This window comes from Xenopus laevis, chromosome 3S (assembly GCF_017654675.1).
Source record: "Xenopus laevis strain J_2021 chromosome 3S, Xenopus_laevis_v10.1, whole genome shotgun sequence".
Lineage (NCBI taxonomy): Eukaryota > Metazoa > Chordata > Amphibia > Anura > Pipidae > Xenopus > Xenopus laevis.
In genome coordinates, this window is record NC_054376.1 from 44,973,485 (window position 1) to 44,980,543 (window position 7,059).

The window sequence follows — 7,059 nt, forward strand, 5'->3', positions numbered from 1 at the left end:
CCCCATTTGAAAGCTGGAAGACCAGGGACCTCCAATACCCTTGCTGCTCACTCTCCTTCCCTTCTGCTCATTGCTCCACAAAACTGTAGCATTTTATTCAAGGCTTTTCCATTCTGTATGTACATTCCTTTAAAAAGGCTAGAATACCCCTGCAGGTGAAATGCAAACACTATGGGGCAAATTTACTTAAGGTCGAATATCGAGGGTTAATTAACCCTCGATATTCGACTGTCGAAGTTAAATCCTTCGACTTCGAATATCGAAGTCAAAGGATTTAGCGCTGTTCATTTGATCGAACGATTAAATCCTTCGAATCGTTAGATTCGAAGAATTTTAATCCATCGATCGAATGATTTTTGTTCGACCAAAAAAAAGCTACCAAAGCCTATGGGGACCTTCCCCATAGGCTAACATTGACTTAGGTAGCTTTTAGGTGGCGAACTAGTCGGTCGAAGTTTTTTCTTAAAGAGACAGTACTTCGACTATTGAATGGTCGAATAGTCGACCGACTTTTAGTTCGAATCGTTCGATTCGAAGGTCGAAGTAGCCCGTTCGATGGTCGAAGTAGCCAAAAAAAACATTCGAAATTTGACTTTTTTTCCTCTATTCCTTCACTCGAGCTAAGTAAATGGGCCCCTATGTCTCATCTGTTTCCGATAACCAAGCCAAAATGTTAATTTTGATACTGGCTGCACATTCACATGGATATTATCACAGGAATACAGAAGAGAGTAATACGATTCTTTAATAGGTCACTCCTTAGATCAGGGATCCCCAACCTTTTAAACCTGTGAGCAACATTCAGAAGTAAAATGAGTTGGTGAGCAACACATGCATGAAAAATGTTCTTGGGGTGCCAAATAAGTGCTGTGATTGGACATTTAGTAGCCCCTATGTGGATTATCAACCTACATTGAGGCTCTGTTTGGCAGTACATCTGGTTTTTATGCAACCAAATCTTGCCTCCAAGCCTGGAATTTAAAAATAAGCACCTGCTTTGAGGCCACTGAGAGCAACATCCAAGGGGTTGGTGAGCAACATGTTGCTCACGATCTACAGGTTGGGGATCACTGCCTTAGATTGTACATTATCTGTGAGTTTTTTTTCAAAACATAGTTTTCCTTTAAGGGAGAGTGTTAAAGTGGACCTTTTACCCAGACATAAAAAAGCTGTATAATAAGTCATTTTCAAATTAAACATAAAATCCAAATTCTTTTTTGTATTAAAGCGTTCTCAGCTGTCAATCAAATATTGCCTGCCCCTCCACTATGCCTAGGCAGAGAGGCGGGGCAAGCAATTACTTTCACTTTCCATTCAGCACTTCCTAGATGTCACTGCTCTCCTCACATTCTCCCAGGTCTCTTAACCATTTAATTGTGTAGCCAGGGCATGGGGATGGCCATCAGTTCCCCCATTCTTGTGCACAAACAACAGTTTGAGATCGTGGAAGGCTTACAGTGTCCACAAAATGGCTCGTACCTAATTGTTATAATCCAGACTGAAGGAATCAAGATTTAAATAATTTATACAGTGTAATTAAAGTTAATTTTGCTTGACTAACATGATAAAATAGGATTTAGAATTTTTTTTGGGTGTCGGTTCCCCTTTAAAGTAGAGTTACAGATCTGTGCCATGCTAATTTAAAATCTGTCTTTTCTGAGCCCAAGCACAAATGAGCTTGTCATACACATTTATGGCAACAACAGACAGGTTCTAATGCACCTCCTGTGGGAAGTCTGACAGGGACGCCTACTCCAGACCTGGAACACAAAGTCCTAGCACAATATTATTAGTTAAATATACACCAACCCAGATGCACTGGCTGCTGCTATTTTGGGATATGAAAGCTAATAAGGAATTGAGTGACAGAACTAGCACTTTACAGGAAATATTGGACCAGTTTCCACATGGAGGAGACAGGCCCCCCAGCTTAAATGGGTTGTTCACCATCTAACACTTTTTTCAGTTCAGTTGTTTTTTTCATCATAAACAAAGGCTTTTTTCAATTGTTTTCCATATTTTATTTTTTACCGTTCTACCCAAATTTACGTTTAAAATTTAGGGGGAACATTTACTTAGGGTCGAAGTGAATTTGAAGTGAATTTTCGAATTTAAAAACTTCGAATTTCTAAGTCATTTTTGGGTACTTTGGCCAAAATTCGACCATTCGAAAATCTAAGTACTGTCTCTTTAAAAAAAACTTTGAATTAGACACTTCACCACCTTAAACCTGCCAATTGCTATGTTAGCCTATGGGGACCTCCTAGAACCTATAGCCTATAGCCAATATTTGGGTAAGTTTTTAGAAGTCGAAGTTTTTTTTTTTTGGAAAATCATTTGATTAAATCGTACGAATCGTTCTAGTCGAACGATTTTAATTAGATCGAAAACGGCTAAATTCAAACAAAAATCAAATTTTTCAATTCGATGGTCGAATTTCAAAGTTTAAGACCCTTCGTATATCTGCCCCTTATTGTTCCTGTCTCTAGTGATTCAGTCTGGCAGTTCAGTGATCCAGGAGCATCTGAACTGTTACAATTTGCTGCATTTAGTTGATACAATTAGTTGAAAATGTGAAATATTAGCAACTAGTGTATTAATTCTAACAGCTGCTTTTAATAAAGTTGAGGGATGCTGCTCAGCAGGGACAAAGTGTAATAAAATACCTGGTGGTCTAGTGGTGCGGCAGCGTGGACAGCCGCCACGCCGCCGCGCTCCTTCTCTTGCCTCCAGCGCCGGCGCCATCTTGGTTTCTTAGGGTGCGCGCGGCTCGCCTGCGCGCCTCTTAAAGGTACAGGTGCGCTGGCATGATTACGCATTGGCGCACGTTTTGGCGTGAAATTTGAAAGTATTTAAGGCCCATTCATACTCCCAGCCAGTGCCGGTGATAGAACTTTGTTTCTAAGTGGTTTCTGAGCCTAGTGCATCTGTTCCTGTTATTCTGTATCCTGTTTATCCGTGTTTGACCCTGCCTGTATCCTGACTATTCTGAACTCTGAATCCTGACCCTTGCCTGCCTACGACAACTCTTCCTGCTTAACCCCTTGATTGACAATCCGGTTTGACCCTAGCCTGCCTGACGATTCTGATATCCGCCTGCCTCGACTCTGCCTGTCTGACGATTCTCTTGCCTGCTCCATTTGTACCGTGACCTTCGGCCCAAAAGACTCTGCTTACAGCCGTGCCCCTTCGCCAGCCAGAACATCTCGCCTTGCACCCCTCGTTAAGTCCAGGTGGCACCCAAGTAAGCTGAGGGCTCCTCCCGAAGCCCAACGGTGGTCACACTACTGGTGAAGCCGAGCCGAGACCAGGGTGCTTGGCATTTGTTCTGGTATCGGGTGCCGGCCATGACACAAAGATAACAAATGTATCAAATAAATGTGTCGATTTAGTGCAGTGAAAGAGTCGGCAACCCTCCCAGAGCTGCTTTAATGAAAAATGAAACTTTACACTTCCATATTAGAAAAACAGTCACAAATAAAAAATTGAAAGTAATCTGAAAAAAAGTCTTTATAATCTAAAACTGACCGAAAAAGTGTAGGTGATCAACCCCTTAAGGAAGGGGGTGAAATATATTTTTTAGATGTCAGTTGGTCAGTAGGTGGCAGCAACTCCTAAGTTTGGTGAAAGAGAAAAAAAGCCTTAGAAAGTTATTGGAGTGTGGGAGGTCCTTGACCCTGTAGTTTATTTATTTATTTTTTAAAAAAACTGAATGTTGTGAAGAATCTCTTTAGCATAGTAAGAATCTTTTGGATATCAACCATGTGTAGATCTAGCCAATAGCAGGGCAGTATCTGCAAAAATGGCCAGCCTTAACATCCAACAGAAAGCATAGTAGGTGTAGTGACTCCAAGGTAAAGCCACTAATATTATTATCATTATAATTAACAAAGCGTCAACATATTCCACAGTGCGTACAATACAGATTACCTATAAGGATACAACTGACGCAGGAGTTAAAGACCTCTGCTTAGAATTTAAAAGGTTGCTAGCCAGACAGTTATAACTTTAGATAAGCAGTTAAAGGTACAGTACAGTATACTTTCTTATTGAACACAAGTGCAATAATTATGGCTTGTGCTGAACATATTTTTTGTCTATTGTTTTAATCACACAACAAATCCATGGTTTCTATTATATTCTTTTTTATTAAATTATGATATTTTATTATTAAATATTTTTTTTAATTAAAGGAAAACTATACCCCCAAAATAAATACTCAAGCTTATATCATATTAAGTGGCATATTAAAGTGTATTACCAAACTGGCATATATATTTAAGCAAACATTGCCCTTTTACATCTTTTCCCTTGAGCAGCCATTTTATGATATTCTATGTGCTGCCTTGAAGATCACCTGACCAAAAATACTGCAGCTTTAACTGTAACAGGAAGAAGTGTGGAAGCAAAAGACATAACTCTGTCCCTGAATTGGCTCATGTGACCTAACATATTTGGCTTGTTTGAGTGCACAGTTAATTGTAGTATCCCAGGGGTCAGCCTTTATTTCTTAAAATGGTGGTTTTCTATTTATGATTACCCAATGGCTCATACTACTAAAAAAAGTATATTATTATGAAAATTGTTTATTTACATGTTTTATGCACTATAGTTTTATAGATAATTACATTGTTCAGGGGTATAGTTTTACTTTAAGGACATTTTTTAAGAACTATAGTAGGAAGTGTGTATCGATGTGTCATCAGTGAGGCTCATACACATGAGCAGAAGCAACTTGTTCAGATATTTTTACCCAAAATGCAGTTCAATTTCAAGTTTAATTCCATACATGATTTTATTATTCCATTTGAACTGTTTTCAGGACGAGTTTTGGAGTAGGCCAAAGACTGACCCCAGCATTACACTTCAGAGGGAAAATACAATTGATAGATTTTATTATTTAACACTTGTTAGATACTCTACTATACAATAGCGCTGGGTGAATTTATTTGCCAGGCGTGAATTAGCGGCAAATTAAATTTTTTTATGCCAACGACAATTCCGACACCATTTTTCGCAGTTTCTGGAAAAATTCGCCCATCACTAGTATACAAACATCCAGTATGTCTGACCACCTTTGCATCAGCTGTTGTTAAACTGCAGCTTTGAGCTTCCAATGAATAAATTCAAAGACTGACCTAGAGATGACAAGAGTGTCCGTTCAGCATCTCTGAATTATACATCTTATTCTCACATATAAATTGTGACTTCTTCACTTTGGCTTTGATGAATGTACTAAATGCATACATTATATTGTAGGTGATTCTTTTTTATAAAGGGATGGTCTAATACCCACCCAAGTTTTTCTTTCAATGTGTACTGTACAGGCAGTTTAAAGCCTTCCAGAGTCCTAGGCCTTGTTCTAATTAGAAGCACTTGATGAAAGGAGACTGAAGAAGAATAAGAGTGAGCAATTGTGTAGAATATCAAGGTTTTTGGTCATTTGGATGTCTGGAGGAAGTGTGGGAAAAGGAGCTAAGGCCATAGGGTATACGCTTTAAGGGATTAAGAGGTACAAATTGGATGGGAGGGGACACAGCAATTGACCACATGCATTAGAAGGCAAGTTCCCATGAGAGGAAAGGCTCAAGCTGTCCATGTTTAAGTAGATGCTATGCCTGGCCTCACTTTTAATCCCTTGTGACCTGTGGGCAAGAAGCAGAAAAAGAGTTTGACAAATTCTCATGTAAAAAGATGGCATACTCCCCCAGGCCTCCATACTGAGCTGTAAGAGGATGAGATGGGAGGGAGGCAAGGGCTTTAATCCTATAGTTAATAAGCAGGCAGGTGGGCTTAGATCATGCTCAATCCATTGAATGGCCTACCACAGAGCTACTTAAACCGAGAAGACCTACTCAGATCACTTGGTCCTTGGTTAAAACAAGAGCCTCACTGTCTGAGAGCAAAGTAGGAGCAGTGTGACTGTGTGCGTGTGTGTGTATGTGTGCTTGTGCAAGTGTGTGTGAAAGCTCCTTAGGCACAAGCTCTGTACATTCTAATCAGATTAAGCACACCAGTCACTTACACCCCCTGAATAGGACACAAGGCCTCTAATCAGTACCTGCCATTGAAGTTCAGAGCAGGGTGAAATAACGCAACAGGAATTGGAAGAAGCCATGGTGGATAAATTGGCCCTTTGTGGGGAGAAAGCGAGGGTAACACCCGACATATCCCCCCCCCCGACACCCTGCTAGCTCTGTTCCGGCTCTGTTCCTTGGCATTTTATCAGTTTGCTGCCATATTGTTTGCTTGAGTGGAGACAGTAGGTCTGGTTCACAATAACACAGCTCTGTCCCTATTCATGTGATAATGCTGGAAAGAGAGAATTCAGTTTGGTGTCTTGGTCTGAAGTGCTTTGCAGATCATACCCAATATCAATACTAAGCACCAGCAAACAGGCCAGGGAAAGGATCATATGGGAAAATGTAATATGTTTCCTTTGCGCTAAAAAAGTAAGAAAATGTTAGCGACCATGTTTGCGTCCTTTTTGACTGATTTCAGACCTCAACGAGGTTGTGTGCACTTGTGCAGTGTATGTAAAGTGGCTTTTTCCACAAAATATTTAACAAAACTCCAGAGCAGGTGTTGACGCTAACCTTTGCTTAGTGATAATGATCGATGTAATATTCGCCCGCGAAGGACTTTACATTGCGAGCAATGCTAAAGATTCGCAAAGATTTCATTCAATTTAAAGGCACATTTAGACTTGTGGTCACTTCTAGGGAGGATTTGCTTTAAATATGAACTTGACATGTGACCCCTGTGCCATGAATGTAGCCTTACTAGTATAGCTTTTCTCTTTCAGTAGGGATTTTACCACCATTGTCAACACTGTTTCCTTCAGATCAGTGAGATCTAGTTATCTCTATTAGTTTATGTAAAGTATAGTGAGTTTTCATACCAATGGTAGATCCACAGTGGGGCTGATTTCATAACAAAGGTGCTAAATTGCACAAGTGCAGTTACCCATAGTAACTAATCAGCAAATAGCTTTCACCAGACTGCAAGAAAAAGGAAATGAAAGCAAATAGCTATGGAAAAAAACCTTGGACTGCTGTG